This window comes from Callithrix jacchus, chromosome 4, assembly GCF_049354715.1.
Source record: "Callithrix jacchus isolate 240 chromosome 4, calJac240_pri, whole genome shotgun sequence".
Lineage (NCBI taxonomy): Eukaryota > Metazoa > Chordata > Mammalia > Primates > Cebidae > Callithrix > Callithrix jacchus.
The window spans coordinates 76,169,143-76,186,228 of NC_133505.1; positions in this window are offsets into that span (position 1 = coordinate 76,169,143).

Sequence of the window (17,086 nt, forward strand, 5' to 3'; positions counted from 1 at the left end):
ATAGTTAAAGGAAGGTTCATGAATCGATTAGCAACACAGTACTCTAATGGATAGATTCATTTGGGTAGTTAAAGATATTGTTCCAGAGTAAATGTTGTCCAAATAGTGAGATCAGCCCTATTTAAATATTCACATTATTGGCTGGGCAGCAGAACATCAAGAATGCATGATTCACTGGCCTTGGGGGTGGCTTCATAGTGAATAAGGTAGCTTTCTGAAAATCAATAGAGTGACTACAGTTACCAAGCACATTACTTCAAAGATATTAAGAGCCATAAATCAAAATGCCAGCTGGAGAATAATGATGATGTTATTTACAAACAAGAACCCATGATAGCAGCTCAGGAAGTGTCCAGAATCCTATTCTATGGCTTCTGAAGAACTGAAAATAAGTGGTTGTTCTTTCTTTTTAGAATCATCCCTAAATCAGTTTGTCACAAGTCTTACAAAGCAAAACATACAATTTTGTAATCACTGACAGACAGTTGGAAGGAAGAAGATCCAATCATGCTGAAAGATTTGGCTGGAATTGTCTCCACTCAACTAGCAGAGATTGGCTTGGCCAGGACTGCATTTGTCAATGCTCTGCACTCCCACGCAGCACCATAGTGCTGAGGATGTTCCAGAACTGCTAAGCACCAAAGTGCCCGGCATGCTAATTAATTTGAACCTTAGAACATTAGAGTTGGAGATTCTGCAGAAAATATCTCCTGACTTGCTCATGTGATGCTGACAACTCTTTTACAACCCCGAGTGATTCCTGCATGTTCAGGCACATGAATCTCTCTCTTCCAAAGTAGCCCATTCCATTCTGAGGCCGGTTTTGACTGGTAGATCGGTTCCATTGGAGCCACATGGCATTGTCTCAAGGACTGGAAGATTGCCTTCCTATAGGCAGCACTCGAATCTTTTCCAAGGTAAACATCGTCAGTTTCTCTAGCTATTCCTGATCTTTCATGGTTTCCAGCCCTTGCTTTTCTGTTTGGGCTTCACCAGACATGATCCAGTATCCATTTCCTTCCTGAATAATGGTGCACACACATGGAACATCATGGCCAGCCTGACCAGTGCAGGGAATGGGGGGGAACAACACCTTCCTCATTCCTGATATTTCATTTTCTGTGACTAATGAACACCTCTAGCCCCTAAATACCACAGATAATTTGTATAGATGAAATATACTAATTAATTCATACATTATTTATTGAGCGCTCACTATATGTCAGGTGCTATGCTAGGCTCTGGGGATGTATACATCTGCCTACAGGATCCTATAGTGTAAAAGGAAAGAGTACTATAAATATAATGAAATAGAAAATAGCAAGAAAAAGGCTATGGCAGAGAAAAGTGTAGGGTGATGTAGTCAGAAGAGGGGACCTAAAGCAGTCAGGGGGTGTGGTGGTGCTGGTGGGACTGGAGGAAGACTCAGAGGCTGTGTGGAGGCCTCTGGGAAGATGTGGAACTGGGCCTGGCTCCTGATGGGTGATGGGAGTAAGGCAAGGGAGGAGGTAGAGAAGAACATTCTAGGCCAGGAGACTAATAAGCGCCAAGATTCAGAGGCAAGAGAAAAAAATGAATACCTGTGGGGACCTCAGGCATTTTAGTGTTACTGGTGGGGAGTGCTAAGAGATGAAAGAAGTGGCTTCAGAGGAATGTAATGGAGTTATACAAGGGGTTTGGATTTTATTTTTAGCACATGGGAAATCACTAGAGACTCTTTCTATTCTAAGCAGGCATGAAAACCTCTAGAAGGCCAAAATGGAAAGCTCCCAGACCCCTGTGCTGGCACAGCAGGGAATACAAGTGCCAGAACCCGCACATTAGGCCTGGTGACATGGCTTCCCAAGGAGCTTCCTCACACAACTTTAAGCAGTAATGTAAGTTGTTTTGGGTGCTGACCTCACTGAACATAGGAAAGGCAACCAGCCCATGTTTTCTTGGTACTCCAGCCCTCTTCCCTCCACATGAGTGGCTGACACCACAAAACTGGTTTACATCCATGAGCAGAAAGGAAGGATGCAGGAATGTGCCCACAACATCCGACTGGCATTGTATGTATCTCTTGCATTTCTTGTTTGGATGCATCAAAGTAAAAACAACTTTAAACTAAATCTAAGTCCTCATTCATGCTCCTCTATGACCCTGGACTTGACTCAATAGTGCGGCCTAATCCAGAAGGGTAGTGACAGATCTGATTTTCTGGATTGGAGATTGAATTTATAGTGGTGTCTATCTATGAGAGTGTATGGTATGGTTCAGCAGCAATCAGTGGCCCAGGTGTGGCAGAGAAGAAAGTCAACACTTTTCTGGTCAGGGAGCAGAGGAGGACCAGGGAGGCAAGGAGGCTGAGAATACTGGTGACTGTGGTTGGTATTAAAAAAAAAATGGCTCCCTAATTAGGAAGTGGTTCATTTCCTAATCCCTGAAACTTGTGACTATTATTTTATATAGCAAAGGAATAAATTACTTTGTTTGGCAAAAGGTATAATTAAGTTAAGGAACTTAAAAGGAGATGCTTATCCTGGATTATCCAGGTGGGCTGTAAGGTTCGTCACATGTATCCTTATAAGAGGATGGCAGAGGGAGCTTTAAAATACACAGGTAGAAGAGAAGGCCATATGAAGATGGCATATTAGTCTGTTCTTGCACTGCTATAAAGAAATGCCTGAGGGGCCAGGTGTGGCGGCTCATGCCTGTATCCCAGCACTTTAAGAGACTCAGGTAGGCAGATCACTTGAGTCTAGTAGTTCCAGACCAGCCTGGACAACATGGTGAGACCCTGTCTCTGCCAAAAAAAATAGCTGGATGTGGTGGTGCATGCCTATGGTCTCAGCCACTATAGGGGCTGAAGTGAGAGGATCACTTGAGCTGGGAGGCAAAGGCTGCAGTGAGTCAAGATTGCACCACTGCACTCCAGCTTGGGTGACAAAGTCAGACCCTGTCTCAAAGAAAATAAAACGAAAAGAAATAACAGAGACTGGGCAGTTTATAAAGAAAAGAGGTTTAATTAACTCATGGCTCCACAGGCTGGCTAGGAAGTATGATGCTGGCATCTGCCTGGCTTCTGGGGAGGCCTCAGGAAACTTACAATCATGCTGGAAAGCGAAGGGGGAGCAACACATCACACGGCTGGAGTAGCAGCAAGAGAGAGTAGGTGAGAGGTGCCACAGACTTAAACAATCAGATTTCATGAGAACTCACTGTCACAGGAACATCACCAAGGGGATGGTGCTAAATCGTTCCTGAGAAACCGTTCCTATGATCTAATCATCTCCCACCAGGCCCTGCCTCCAACATTAGGGATTTACAATTCGATGTGAGATTTGGGCAGGGACACTGATCCAAACCATATCAGATGGAGACAGAGATCAAGGTGATACAGCTACAAGTCAAGGAAGTCTTGGAACCAATATGTTCCATGCCTCTCTCCTCTGGAAACTATTAATAGGAGAGAGGCATGGAAGACATTCTCTCATATGCCTCTGGAGAGAGTGTGGCCCTACTGACATCTTGATTTCTGACTTCTGCCTTCAGAACTGTGAGAGAAGCAGCGTGCAGTGGTTGATGCCTGTAATCCCAGCAGTTTGGGAGACCAGAGCTGGAAGATCACTTGAGCCCAGAAGTTTGAGACCACCCAGGGCAACATAGACAGACCCCATCCCTACCACGAATAAGAAAAATTATCTGAGTGTGGTGGCATGTACCTGTAGTCCCAGCTACTTGGGAGGCTGAGGTAGGAGGATCGCTTGAGCTCAGGAGGTGGAGGCTGCAGTGAGCCATGATCATGCCACTGCAACAGAGTGAGACCCTGTCTCAAAAAAAGTAAAAAAAAAAAAAACTGTGAGTTAATCAATTTCAGTTAAGTTATCAGGTTTTCAGTAATTTGTTGCAGCAACCACAGGCAACTAATACAATGAGAGAGTTGATAAAGGGTGGGCCATAGGGCCAGGATTAGAAAGGGAAAAGCATAGATAAGGAAGCATTGCTGTAGCAGAGGAATTGGAGGTATTCATGCAGTTCTGGTAATAAGAGGGAAGAGAATGAGAAATTCTCTTGGAAATTCTATGGATGGAGAGATGATTATGGTTAGAAAAAGTCTGAAATTCAGAATGGAGCCATACTGCACAATGGCCATTTCCCATGTGGCTCTCTTAGCTAAGCATGCTCTGAAATGGAGCTGAGGAGAGGGACGAACTGAGTGACTAGGGTCTGGGTGGGTCATCCTCATGAACATTGCAATCACCCAGGATAATGGCAGCACTTGTGGCAAGGGGGAAGATTGTGAATCAGCTGCCGAAGTCCTCAAGAAATCAGGAGGAAGAGAAAGAAGATAAAGCAGTGGGTGGCAGGGAGTGGTCTTAGAGGGAGGATGGAGAAGGTTCAAAATGGAAGAGCCAGAGAGAAGGCAGGAGCCTCAAAGGAACCTGCATAAAATTTTTATTCAATAGAGATGAATCTATGAATTATGGTCTGGGAGAGACACTGGAGCGAAAAAAAAATGCCCACCCTATGATCTGAACCCAAGGCATATGCAATGTTGGAAAGTGAGCAGCTTGTACTCAAGGAATCTCCCGGGGCAGGATGATTACTTCCTTGGGAAAAATCCAGGCACTCCTGAGAGCCAGGACCTAAAGAGCACATTCATCAAGTGATTGAGGATGATGAGTATTGGCTAACACGTGATGTGATGTACTAGTTAATGTACAAACCACAGCACTTAAAAGCCCTAACATGATTTTATCACTACATCATGTTAAGCTTGATGATGTAGTGATAAAAATGCAGTTTCTGGATGTCGCATGCGTGCCCAGGTGGTAGAAGTGCTGCAGCATAGCTCAGTGTTATCCAGCTCCTAGGCTTCCTGGAGAAAGATGAGCTATACAGCTCACTCAGTAATTTTAGTAAATGGGCTAATTTTAGTTAGATTGTAAATATTAAATTTTAGAAACCTTCAATAACTAATTTAGCAAGTTACTCTTAAGTAATTTTAGGAGTATATAAAAATGAAGGTCTGTGGAATTGCTTGTCAGTTTTTTGTCTCTTAGAATTAAGCTAAAGTGAAATGTCAATCTGGGAACTGCTTCGGACTCAGCTGCCTCCTGTTCTATTCAAAGTCACCCTTCTGCTCATTGAGATAAATGCATATCTGATTGTCTTCTTTGGAGAGATTAATAAGAAACTCAAAATAATCCAACTATTTGTCTCTTATCTACCTACAACCTGGAAGCGCCCTCCCCACTTCAAGTTGTCCCACATTTCCAGACCAAACCAATGTTCATCTTACATATGTTGATTGATGTCTCATGTCTCCCTAAAATGTATAAAACCAAACTCTGTTCTGACCACCTTGGGCACATGTCATCAGGACTTCCTGAGACTGTCATGGGCATGTGTCCTCAACCTTGGCAAAATAAACTCTAAATTAACTGAGACCTGTCTCAAATTTGCGGAGTTCACATCTCTTTCCCTAAGGTGGGCTTTCCGCAGGCCCAGAGCTTTCCTTACCTTTTGGAATTGAGCACACGCCATGTGTTTAGGGAGCTATATGCATCCCCATCTGAAGCTTTCTTCCCTTTTCCGGTGGAGAGTGCCCTCAGATTATACTTCCCCATTTTTGTCTCTTAACAGGCATGCCCAGGAAGTTGCGTCTCCCTGGGACTCCAGCACAGGGAGTGAATCAAGGACTTGATTCACTGGGGCTGCATTCAATTAATATTTTTATGTTAGCAGGTGTGGACCATCAGGAAATGGCCTCTTCCTGGCGCTGCTGAATTATCATTTTTAGAGAGGCAATGCAATAATTGACCAACCATCACGGGACATTTCTAGTGGGTGAGGGAGACAGCCCTCTTCTGCCCCACTCATTCCTAACTATCTGTAACACTACCTTCTCTAGATGGGGTTAAGTCTTGGACCTTGACGAATTAACATCTCAGAAAGTGGACAACACCTGCAAGTGAAGTCCTTGATTCACTCCCTGTGCTGGAGGCCTGAAAATAGGAAAATATTGTTCTGATTTTTGTCAAAACTGGAAATTCTATAAACTGCAAGCATTGGTCCTATAAACTGTAGATAGATTCTAAGGTTAATTTTCAAATGGATGATTTGGGAAGGCTCGGGAAAGGAAGTCTGAATGACTTGGAAGTAGTACGGAGTCATAATAAGAACAAACGTAGACTGGCTGGCCGTATTTCCTGTGCAGATTGGGTTACTAGACTGATAAGGAAAGAATATATAGAACAAATCTTGCATCTGCATAATTACAAGAGTCCCCAGAGAGAGGAAGGATGAATCTAAGTGTGGGGTAAAGAGACAAAGTGAAATAGGGCCTGAGAAAGTCAGGGACAAGAGGGACACTAGTGAGGCGAGCCAAGACCACCTGGTGACCATCAGGTAGACCATCTGGAGGCAAAATTCCTTATCTGAGGAATTTAGAAGTAATCAAATTTCCCTAGTATCTAAAGTCAGCATGTGGTTCTAGGTCTCTTTCAACTTTTATTCGAAGTAAAATTTCCATACATCTCTGGAATGCCAAGCTGAAACTCATTTTATAACCCTAAGCTCCTGCCTTAAGGTCCATAAATACCACTAAGGAAAAATCCACTGCAATGCATTCAGTCCGCTTGCTGAGGTGCTTCGCTGCACCCTTTTGCAGAGTTCTTCCTTTCTAATAAATCTTTCTTTTCAAACCTATTCTGTTGTCAGTAAACTCTTTTTACCAACCCGTGAGTCAACCACTTTCCAATACCAGGGCTCTGACACCTCTCCCAGCAACCAGTAGAAGTGGAAGTGGAAGGGAGGAAAGGCGAAACCTTAGCCCTGGAGGAAAAGGGGCCTAAGCACAACTCCTTCTGAGAAGAAGAGACCTTGTGAACCCAGCAGAGTGCCCCACTCTTCCAGCTGAGAGGAGATGCTGCAGGAGTCTTGAAGAATGGGGGTGTCAGGATCAGTGCCCTGGGCTTGTGGCACACAAGGATCAGGATGCCAGCACACAGCAGGGGGAGAAGCAGCACAGGCAGAGACTGCGGGAGCCACCACAGCCCGAGGAGCTATGCAGCTGCTGAGCCAAGCTGCAGACAATGGAGCAATCAGCACTGGCTCGTGAAGCACAAATTGGGTGCCCTTGAGCTTAAGAGAACCAAGAGCCTCTTTGTCTATCAATGTTGTGAAGACCCAACAGACTCATTTTTACTCCCTTAGGTTTGTAGGCAAACCTGGTAACTTACATATTAGCTATTAACTTAGCTATTCAGAAGCATGGGCTACAGGTTTCTGGTGTCCTTCTGCCTGAGACTGAATCCCTGCTCCTCTGCTTACGAGCTCTGATGTGCACAAGTTTTATTCATCCGTAAAATGGAGATACTCAAACTGCCTTCCTAATAGGGATGTTCAGAGGATTAATTGAGAATTATCTGTGTAAAGTACTTAATAAATATTAGTTGTTATAAATACATTAGCTTAAACCGGTGGTGCCTGGAGAAGGTTAACCAAGTCTCTCATGATATATTTGTGGACAAGATGGAGAAATGAGGAGTAGGCATAAATACAGTTTTGTGACTTGTAACTGGTTACATGGCAAAGCAACAGAATGAAAATTAATGAGAGAATATCAGTCTGGAGAATTCTTGTGAATTACAAAAGACCTCCTGAGAGTCTTCAAATTGTCTCCCTTCTGCAGGTCCTTGCTTTAGTGATTTTGGGGGGCCCAAGATAGTTTCCTTTCACAAAGGGGAGCTTATAGAAGTCCTAGGATCACAGTTAAATGGGGCACTTGATCTTCTCTTTAACCTTAATGTGCCCGCATGGGCCAAGTGCACTTTTCTTTCTTTCAGGTTCTAAGGCCTTTTAAAAATCAACTCATTCCTGCTCTGAAACTTGCCTTGATCTCTTTTTCTGCTTTATGCCTCTCAGTCAAATTCTTTCTCTTGAGAAGGCAGGGGTTGAAGTTGCTATGGACCTATACGTATTCACTGTTTATAATTCGGGTTAACTCTGATTTCTTCCACTGGTAATGAGGAGGGAGACCCAGGCATTTGGGATTCCCTCCCCCTCTGTTATCCACTGTGCATCTCAATAAAAGAGAGAGCAGGCCAGCTGGCACCTCCTGAATCTCCTTCCTGAAAACAACAGGCTAGTCCTTGGGGAAACTCTCCAGAAGGCCCTATTTTTACTTAAAGCAAGATCAAACCAGAAACCTTTTCACATGTGAGTCCTAAAACTGTAAACCAGAACGCTTTCATATGTTATTCCTGAAACTGTAAACAGAGACCTTTTCACATGTGAGTCCTAAAACTGTAAACCGAAACCCTTTCATATGATTCCTGAAACTGTAAACTAAAACCTTTTCACATGTGAGTCCTAAAATTATGAACCTAAGATTCTTCCACGTGTAACATCTAAAGTATAAGCCTATATAAAGGCTGAAACTCCCTTTGTTAGACAAGCTTGGCTGTTAGGCACCTATGCCACCTTGCTCCCAGCAGAAATAAATTCCTTCCTCCTGTATTCGGTTTCTGAGAGATCCTTTCCTGCGCAGCTCCTGCTACAGTAAAGTAGAAGCTATTTGACAATTTTCCCACCTACCTCAAGCTCCCAATCCATCTTAACAGTGTGTATTCTCTCCTCGCTGGATCTGAAGACAGTTCTTGACAGAGAAGACTACAGTAGAACAAGTGTGGAGAGCTAGGAGTTTGATAATCCAGCAGCACTACTGTCGGACTTGAGACAGATCATTTGCATGTAACACCTGGAGGCTATCTAAATTAATTATTCTAGCTTTCAGCTGAGGTAATTTATAACAGAACTATTATCCAGTTTTCCTGACCACTAGTCTACATGCTTTTCATTTTTAAATTGTGTTTTGCCAACATGTTCTCAAACTGAATAAATGTAGATCAACCACATTAGATATATTTGGGACTTAAGATCTTTAAAGTGTTTTCTAGTTCTTTTGCATTTAAAAAGCTTTATTTGGGGGTACTGTATTCACGATGCCAGAGAACAGTGGTTCCATTGTTTGAGCTTATAAGGTACATTGATGGACTAGCCTTTACCTCGGTCTGAATGTTCGTCTTCCACATTCAAATATATATTAAAATCATGACCCCCAAACTAATGATGTTGAAAGGTGGAGGGTGTTGGGAGGTGACTAGGTCATGAGGGCAGCACCCACTTGAATAGGATTAGTGTCCTTATAAAAGAGGCCCAAGAGAGCTGATGAAAACACACGGAAAAGGCACCACTGAGCCCTTGCTGGACACTGGATCTGACAGCACCTTCATCTTGGACTTCTCAGCCTCCAGACCTGTGAAAAATAAATTTCCTTTGTTTATAAGCCACCCAGACTATAGTATTTTGTTATAGCAGCCCTAAAAGACTAATATAACCCTCTAAACTCCATTCTTTAAAATTCAGCTTGAAATTAAAAACATAGCTTAATACAGATATAATATTGTTTTATTTTATTCTAAAATCACGTACCTTAAAAATGGGGTCATCCACAAAACACTCCTATAAGCAGATAGGAGTGGTAAGGGCTCTTCAGTTGATGTGCCTTGGGATTGATATAAAACATGGATAGCATTGCGGGAGGCCAAGGCAGGAGGAGTGCTTCAGCCCAGGAATTTGAGATCAGCTTGGGCAACATAATGAGACTCTGTCTCTACCAAAAAAAAAAATTAGCTTAGTGTGCTGGCATGTACGTGCTGTCTTGGGGGCTGAGGTGGGAGGATTGCTTAAGCCCAGGAGTACAAGGCTGCAGTGAGTTATGATGGTGCCACTGCACTCCAGCCTGGGCTACAGAGTGAGAACCTGTTTTTTGTTTGTTTTTACAAAAAACCCACAAGCAAGTGAGTAGTGATAGGGGGATTGATAGAGAGTTTCCAGCCACAAATATTTTCTTGTTGTCTTTCACAAGAGGAACTCAGATTTATCTGAGGCTGACCCTTGTAGAGGAGGGTCAGAGGACCTATCTAGAGGCAGGTAGAATTTCAAATCTTGGCAGATGATGTACATGTAAGGCTAGGACAGCAGAGCCAGGAGAGAAGGGGCCCTCTCCACCACACATCAACTCCATCAACCTAAATCAGAGAATTGTCAAATCCACCTTTTCTTTGCAATTAATAGGTGAAAGTTCCATTATTGTAACTCTTATTCTTCAAAATTTATTGGCTCTTCAAATAATGGAAGAGAACAACTTATTAGATTTAAACATAAGCTAAAGATGATTTGACTTTGGATTGCTGTGGCAGATGGAATTTTAATGTGGCCCCTGTGATCTCCAGCTCTGGGTGTTACTCCCATGATTATGTTACCTTACCTGGCAGAAAGGATATTTCAGGTGCAATTCAGGGTACCAATCAGTTGATCTTAAGATAGATTATCTGGGTGGGCTTGTCCTAATCACATGAGCTCTTTAAAAACAGAAACTTTCTCTGGCTGGTTGCAGAAGAGGAAGTTAGAGAGATTTGAAGGATGAAAGGAATCTGGTGTGAGGATATTCTCTGTCGCAGAGATGGAGAGGGTCACGTGGCTGGCAAAGACCTAAGAGAAAGCAGCCTCTAGGAGCTGACAGCCAGCAAGACAATGAGGAACTCAGTCCTATAACCACAATGAAATGAATCCTGCCAGTGACCTGAGGGAGTTCAGAAGAGATTTTTGGTTAGTCATGGCTGTAGATGAGGACATGGCTATCTGACATTTTTTTTTTTTTTTTGAGACAGGGTTTTGTTCTGTCACCCAGACTGGAGTGCAGTGGCACAATCATGGCTCACTGCAAGCATTGGCCTCTCAAACTCAAGCCATTTTCCTGTCTCGACCTGCAGACTGGCTGAGACCACAGATGTATGCTACCACACCTAGCTAATTTTTTAGTTTTAGTAGAGATGTGGTCTTACTAGTTTGCCCAGGCTGGTCTTGAACTCTTGAGCTCAAGCAGTCCTCTTGCCTTGGCCTCCCAAATTGCTGGTATTACAGGCATGAGCCACCGCACCCAGTCTAGCAGACATCTTGATTTCAGCCTTATGAGACCTTGAGCAGGAGAGCCAGCTAAAATGTGCCTGACCATTGACCCCTGGAAATAGTGAGATCATAAATTTGTGTTGTTGTAAGTTACTAAGTTTGTGGTAATTTGTTACATATCAATAGAAAATGAACACAATAGTGTTCTAGGATTTTCCCTAAAATTAATTTTTACCTTACTTCCCTGAGCCCACTAGATAGATAAGCTGTGTTTAAAATGTGACTCAGTGACAGTAGAAAACCAGCTTGGGATTTGAAGTTGAGGTGAAAAACCTATAAAAAACCCTGTCACTGTTGAAAGAGGATAGTAGTGATTGTCTGCATGGCAGATAGTGTCAGCTGGACATTGGAATCTGAACTCTACCACCTTGCTAGTTGTGGGGACATTGGTTAAGTTACCTAAGTACTCTTCAGAGTGGGTTACAAATATTTACCTTGTATACTTGGCATGCAGTTTTAGTGAAATACAAAGTGCTTAGCACAGTGCTTGATATACAATCAATATCTAATAAATAGTTAACAATTATTATTATTTTAATTTAAAATGGAAAGGCTGTGAAGATGTTAGAGGACCATTGACAGTAAGAAGGAGAAAAAAAGAAAATCATGTACGGGGAAAGTGCATCTAATGTAAGCTTTTGCTGTGGGTCACATAGCCATCACAGATATTCAGCAGCTGGATTTTATTCATGGGAAAGCCTTCACAGAGCCTGCAGATACAGCAAGCTTTTTTTTTGGGTAGTGAAATAGATTGCATCCCCAGGTTGTGTGTCAGTCACCCAAGGCCTATTCAGAATCTGTTCCTGTTTTGAATTTAATGCTCTGTCTATCTCACTGGACTCGAGGCCACGCAAGAGTGAAGCTGAAACTCCACATGATCAAAAAGTGGAATGCATAGAAGAAAAGGAAATGAGACACATGATGTGTCTTTCAAATCTGACTTCACTGGCAGTCCTTCAGGGCTGGGAAGAATGAATCCTCAATTTTGCAAAGCTTTGGGTATCCTCGCTATCAGTGAAAACAGTCTATATATTTATATGGGACTTCAGAAATGCAAAATGAGAGAGAAGAAACAAAGACTTGTTTACTTATATATTTTTTTCCCCTAAATTTAATTGGCCAGATATACTCTACCTTATGAAACATTAAGACAGGTCAAAACATGGTAAGTTAACTCCATTCATACTTTACATGTATGTATTTCTAAATATAATTTGTTTATTAAATAGAGATGTTTGAGATTTAGTGAGTTTAGTGTTAGGTTTCAAATATGTATAGTGTGTGTGTGCGTGTGTGTGCACATGTGTGCTTTTCCTAAAAACCCTCTATGATGTTCAATTATCCTTTTCTCACTTTCAAAGACATTCATTTGGTTTCAAGAGTATCTATACTATGGGTATCTATCCATAGGAATATTAAGTCTTTTTCTCTTATATCAACAAACCTAGGAAACTATAACTATAAAATTTTCATCTTATATGAGATATTTTATTACTTGGTGTTCTCTTTAAATAACAAAAGACATTAAGAATTGAGTAACCCTCAAGGTCTAGTTATTTTTTTTTAATCTCTCCACATTTTTTTCTTATTTATTTATTTCAACTTCCATTTTAGATTCTGTGGGTACGTGTGCAGGTCTGACCTGAATATATTGCATGATGGTGAGGCTTCGGGTATAAATGATCCTGTCACCCAGTTGTTGAGAAGAGTACCCAATAGTAACTTTTTAAACCCTCACCGCCTACCCCCAGTAGTCCTCAGTTTCTATGGTTGGCATCTTTATGAGGGACCAGTTCTTATCTTATTATTTTTGTATCTTCCCATGGCCTCATCTAGGGTCAGACACACAGTTGTGGCCAATAAATATTTGTGGAAGACATAAAATATTTTAGACTCTAGTCCCTGAGAAGCAGACTGGCCTGGTGGTGGAAGAAGAACTGGACGAGAGTCAAAGCCTGCTGCCACCATCATGTAGCCTTGGCAGCACTTTCCCTCTGGGCTGTTGTTTTCTTGGGTGAAAAACAAAATAGTTGATCTGTTCCCTTTCCGCTCTGACATATGTGATTCTAATGAAGCAAGGAAAATTCATGGAAGTAGGATAACAATGCTTTTTATAAATATGCAAGAGGATAAGTAGCTATACAACAAGACAGGCTTTTGGTATGTTTGCGTGTGGAGAGTGCTTTCAGTCTGATTCTGAACATTTTCGACAAATTCTACTTCAGAGATGTCAAAGACCTATTGAAAGCGATCCATTTTAAAATGTCACTTTTCTTCTTGAAAAGGTGATCTATTGTCCATCAGCCATCACTTTAGAGGCCACTGAATATAGGGCACATCTATTTTCATAGTTGTGTGTGTTTGCATGTGTTCTGTCTCTATTAGTGTTGTTAAAATGATCACAGAGAATAATTGCAATCAGACTTCTGTGGCAACAATTCACTCACAGAGCCTGACTTTTTTTGTGTTTTGTGTCTGAAAAGGAGTGATGTGGGAGAGTGGAAAGGACTCCTATTTCCAGCTGCTTTTGTCCTTAGGTATAAAGCATAACAGGTTTCAAGAGCAAAGGAGAAATGTGAAGGGTGAGAGTAAAAGAAATGACTCTTTGAAAACTAATGGCAAGTGATAAAAATAAGTTACTAAAAGACAGAGCATCCTTTGAAACAGAGCAAGCTTTGATTCTGACAGTGCTGGCTCTTGCTGGAAACGGCAGAGAGAAATGAGAACCTTGACTATTTCAGCCCTCAGACACCTACCCCAGAAAATCCTGCTGGAACCAATTACCAGGCATTTTACAAATTTCTGCTATAGACTCTGCCAAAGATGCCATCTGCTCAGACATACCCACGTAACACTGACCTATTGGTTTTCTGACCTGCACAGGTTCTGGTAGGAGGCAGCTTCCTAATATAGTCTGCTTGCCCCATGCCCTGAGTTTGTCTTGCGATGAGATGGTTTAGATAGCTAATGGGCTAGATAGACTGCAGTGCATCCTGCAAATGAGGTCACACAAGCTGCCAGCCCTCCAGTCTCTCTTGGGTAATGAGCCGCTGGGAAATGCATTGAATGGGTCCACCTTTAAGGAAGACACAAACAAATATATCATTTATTTGCCACAGTGGTTTATACCTGTCCATGGAGAACAGCTATCAAAATGAAATATTATAAAACATGATTCTGTGAAACAGAACTGCGATTTTCATGTTATTTGGAATCAGGTCACTGGAAAGACAGCCTAAGTTGTTTCTTAGACAAATGGCCTGAACGTAAAAGGCAGTTAGACTCTTGGACGCACCAATCTCACATCCTTCCTCCAGTTAAACACAGATGATTTTAGAGCATTGCGTTTGCTGAGGAAGATGAGAATGACCCCTTTGAGAAATTCTGAAGCAGGGAAGAGTGCTGAAAACAACTTTGGGGAAGGAAGAAGGAGACTCAGGTGGGCCTCCTGATCTACTCATAGCCCAGTCATCTGCAGTCAGTTTCTTTACCTCTATGCATCTCAGAATCCTTTTCTGCAAAACAAAGGTGGGAGCACATTTTCTGTCCACCTCACAGAGTTTTGAAAAGAAAAAAGATGTATATAAAAGTCTTTGAACATTCTTTTCCACAACACTTTAAAGTACAAGACAAGCATGGAATATTGTTAATACTATAAAGTCATTTGGGTATTTTACATTTTTGTATCACTCAGTGAAAGATTCTTCCTAGAAATAATATCCAGATATTATTATAAGCACTCAGAGAGAATGTGTTGACATTAATGAAAACTCAGATCAAACAAAGCCATTTCCTTGTCTTACTCCAAACTTTAAGACTGCTGAGGCTCACACTCTCTTGAGCACCTATTTGGGGCATTCACTGTATTCAGTGCTGCTCAGGGGACATTTAATGCTTTTCCTTCAAATGTCTGCATTTTGGACATTGACTCTGGAAACATAGCTGGTAAACATTCTATTAAATCCCAGCTAGTAAATAAATAGAAAAATACACTAGGCTTTTTAGAAGTTCCTGGTATTATAATAACTGTCCTTTATTTGCAATCTGATCTCATAAAGCATATTTTCTTTTTCAAAACTACCCACCCAATTTCTAAAACTTAATCTGGAGTGTCACAAATGTGCATTTCAAATAGAGATTTTTGGAGGGAGTAGGATGAAATATGCAGTATTATATCTTAACACATTTTTAAGCCATGAAACATTTGCAAAATACTTAGATTCCTGTGAACTAAATTAAATTTTCCCATGTGCCTAATTCAGGCACTAAATGTAGAAATTGTGACTTGGAACATTGAGTAAAATAAAAGCCCTAGGCTTGGTTTGAAAACATTAAGACTCGAGTGATAGAAAACAAAAATGACAACTGTTTCAGAGGAACCACATCATCTTTGAAGATAATTTTCTTGAAACCAGAATTTTAATTTTTCTTACCAATAATTGAAAATTTCTTACCTTATGACAATAGAAAATAAGCATATGTAATTTCAGAGTCACATGCTTGAACATATAAGCCAGAAAAAAAGTTGTTTCTGTTTTATTACTGATTCTTAGGTTGGGTGTAATCAACATTTGTTTTACTGACACTTTAGAAGTTTAATTGCTTGCTATAGTCACTCTCCAAAGAATAAGCAATTGGCCCTCTTTATTATTAAAATAGCTAAGCTACATCCCAGCTTTGTCATCTTTTCTTGCCAATATGCTTAATAACATTTCTCCCGAAAGGAACATTTGCATACTCTTGTGTAAAATACAGGAATTGGTCTATAGAGCTATAATTGAGGGAAAATACTGCTTTACCCACCTCCTTTGGAAGGCCCCATTTGAGCATAACTTGCATTATTTTCCAGAATTATCCCGCAATCGCCCTCTGTGCCAATTGGAAAGTAGGAAGCCCTGCTTTCCAATATGTGCACTCATGAATGTCATTCTTGGAAATTATCACAGTCTCAGATAATTATAGGACGTCTTCTCTTGGCCCCTTTGTTCATCTGAAAAGCAGAGTTTAGTGGTAACTTCCAGAGCCCAAGTGGCTCCCTGTAACACTCCCTAGTCCTAGGCCACGCCAAAGAACAAAGTACTCCATAGAGGTGTAATATGAGAAATCAGAGTATGATTTCTCACTTTACACCTTTATGGGTTACTTATTAGTAAGATCTTCTTACTAATAGGTCTCCTGTTAATGTTTAGGCCACCTACATATTTAAGAAGACAAGAGATCTAGATTTAGAACCACAGAGCTGGAGAGAAACTTAGCGATTATAAAGTCCAATGCCTTATGTTAAACAAGGTAACTGAGCCCCAGATAAATTAAGTGGCTGCTCAAGGCCACAGAAAAGACACATAGAGGTGGATCTTTTTTGTTTTCTCCATATAGTTAACATTTCCTATCGTGGGGACCTTATTCACAAGATTCCACAAAAGAGGGAAGATATTCTATTTAAAACCCATCAGCAAGCCAAACAACCCCCAATCTGACTGAAGCTCCTTGTTTTTTTTTTTTCCCCTCGAGGCGGAGTCTTACTCAGCCACCCAGGCTGGAGTGCACTGATGTAGTCTCAGCTCACTGAAACCACCATCTTCTGGGTTCAAGCCATTCTCCCATCTCAGCCTCCCAAGTAGCTGGGATTATAGGCACCCGCCATCATACCTGGCTAATTTTTGTATTTTAGTAGAGATGGGATTTCACCATGCTGGCCAGGCTGGTCTTGAACTCCTGACCTCAGGCGATCCACCCTCCTTGGCCTCCTAAACTGCTAGGATTACAGGCATGAGCCACCACGCCTGGCCAAAGCTCCTTGTTTATGTGTGAATGGGAACATAATATGTGTGTTTCCATGGTCTTCTTTCTGCTTACAGAGACTGGAGGTGGTAATATGGGGAGGAAGTGGCTCTGCCTCAGATTTTTTTTTTTTAAAGACAGGGTCTTGCTCTGTCACCCAGGCTGGAGTACAATGGCACAATCTTGGCTCAGTGCAACCTCCGCCTCCTGGTTTCAAGTGATTCTCTTACTTCAGTCTCCAGAGTAGGTGAGACCACAGGTGTGTGATGCCATGCCCGGCTAATTT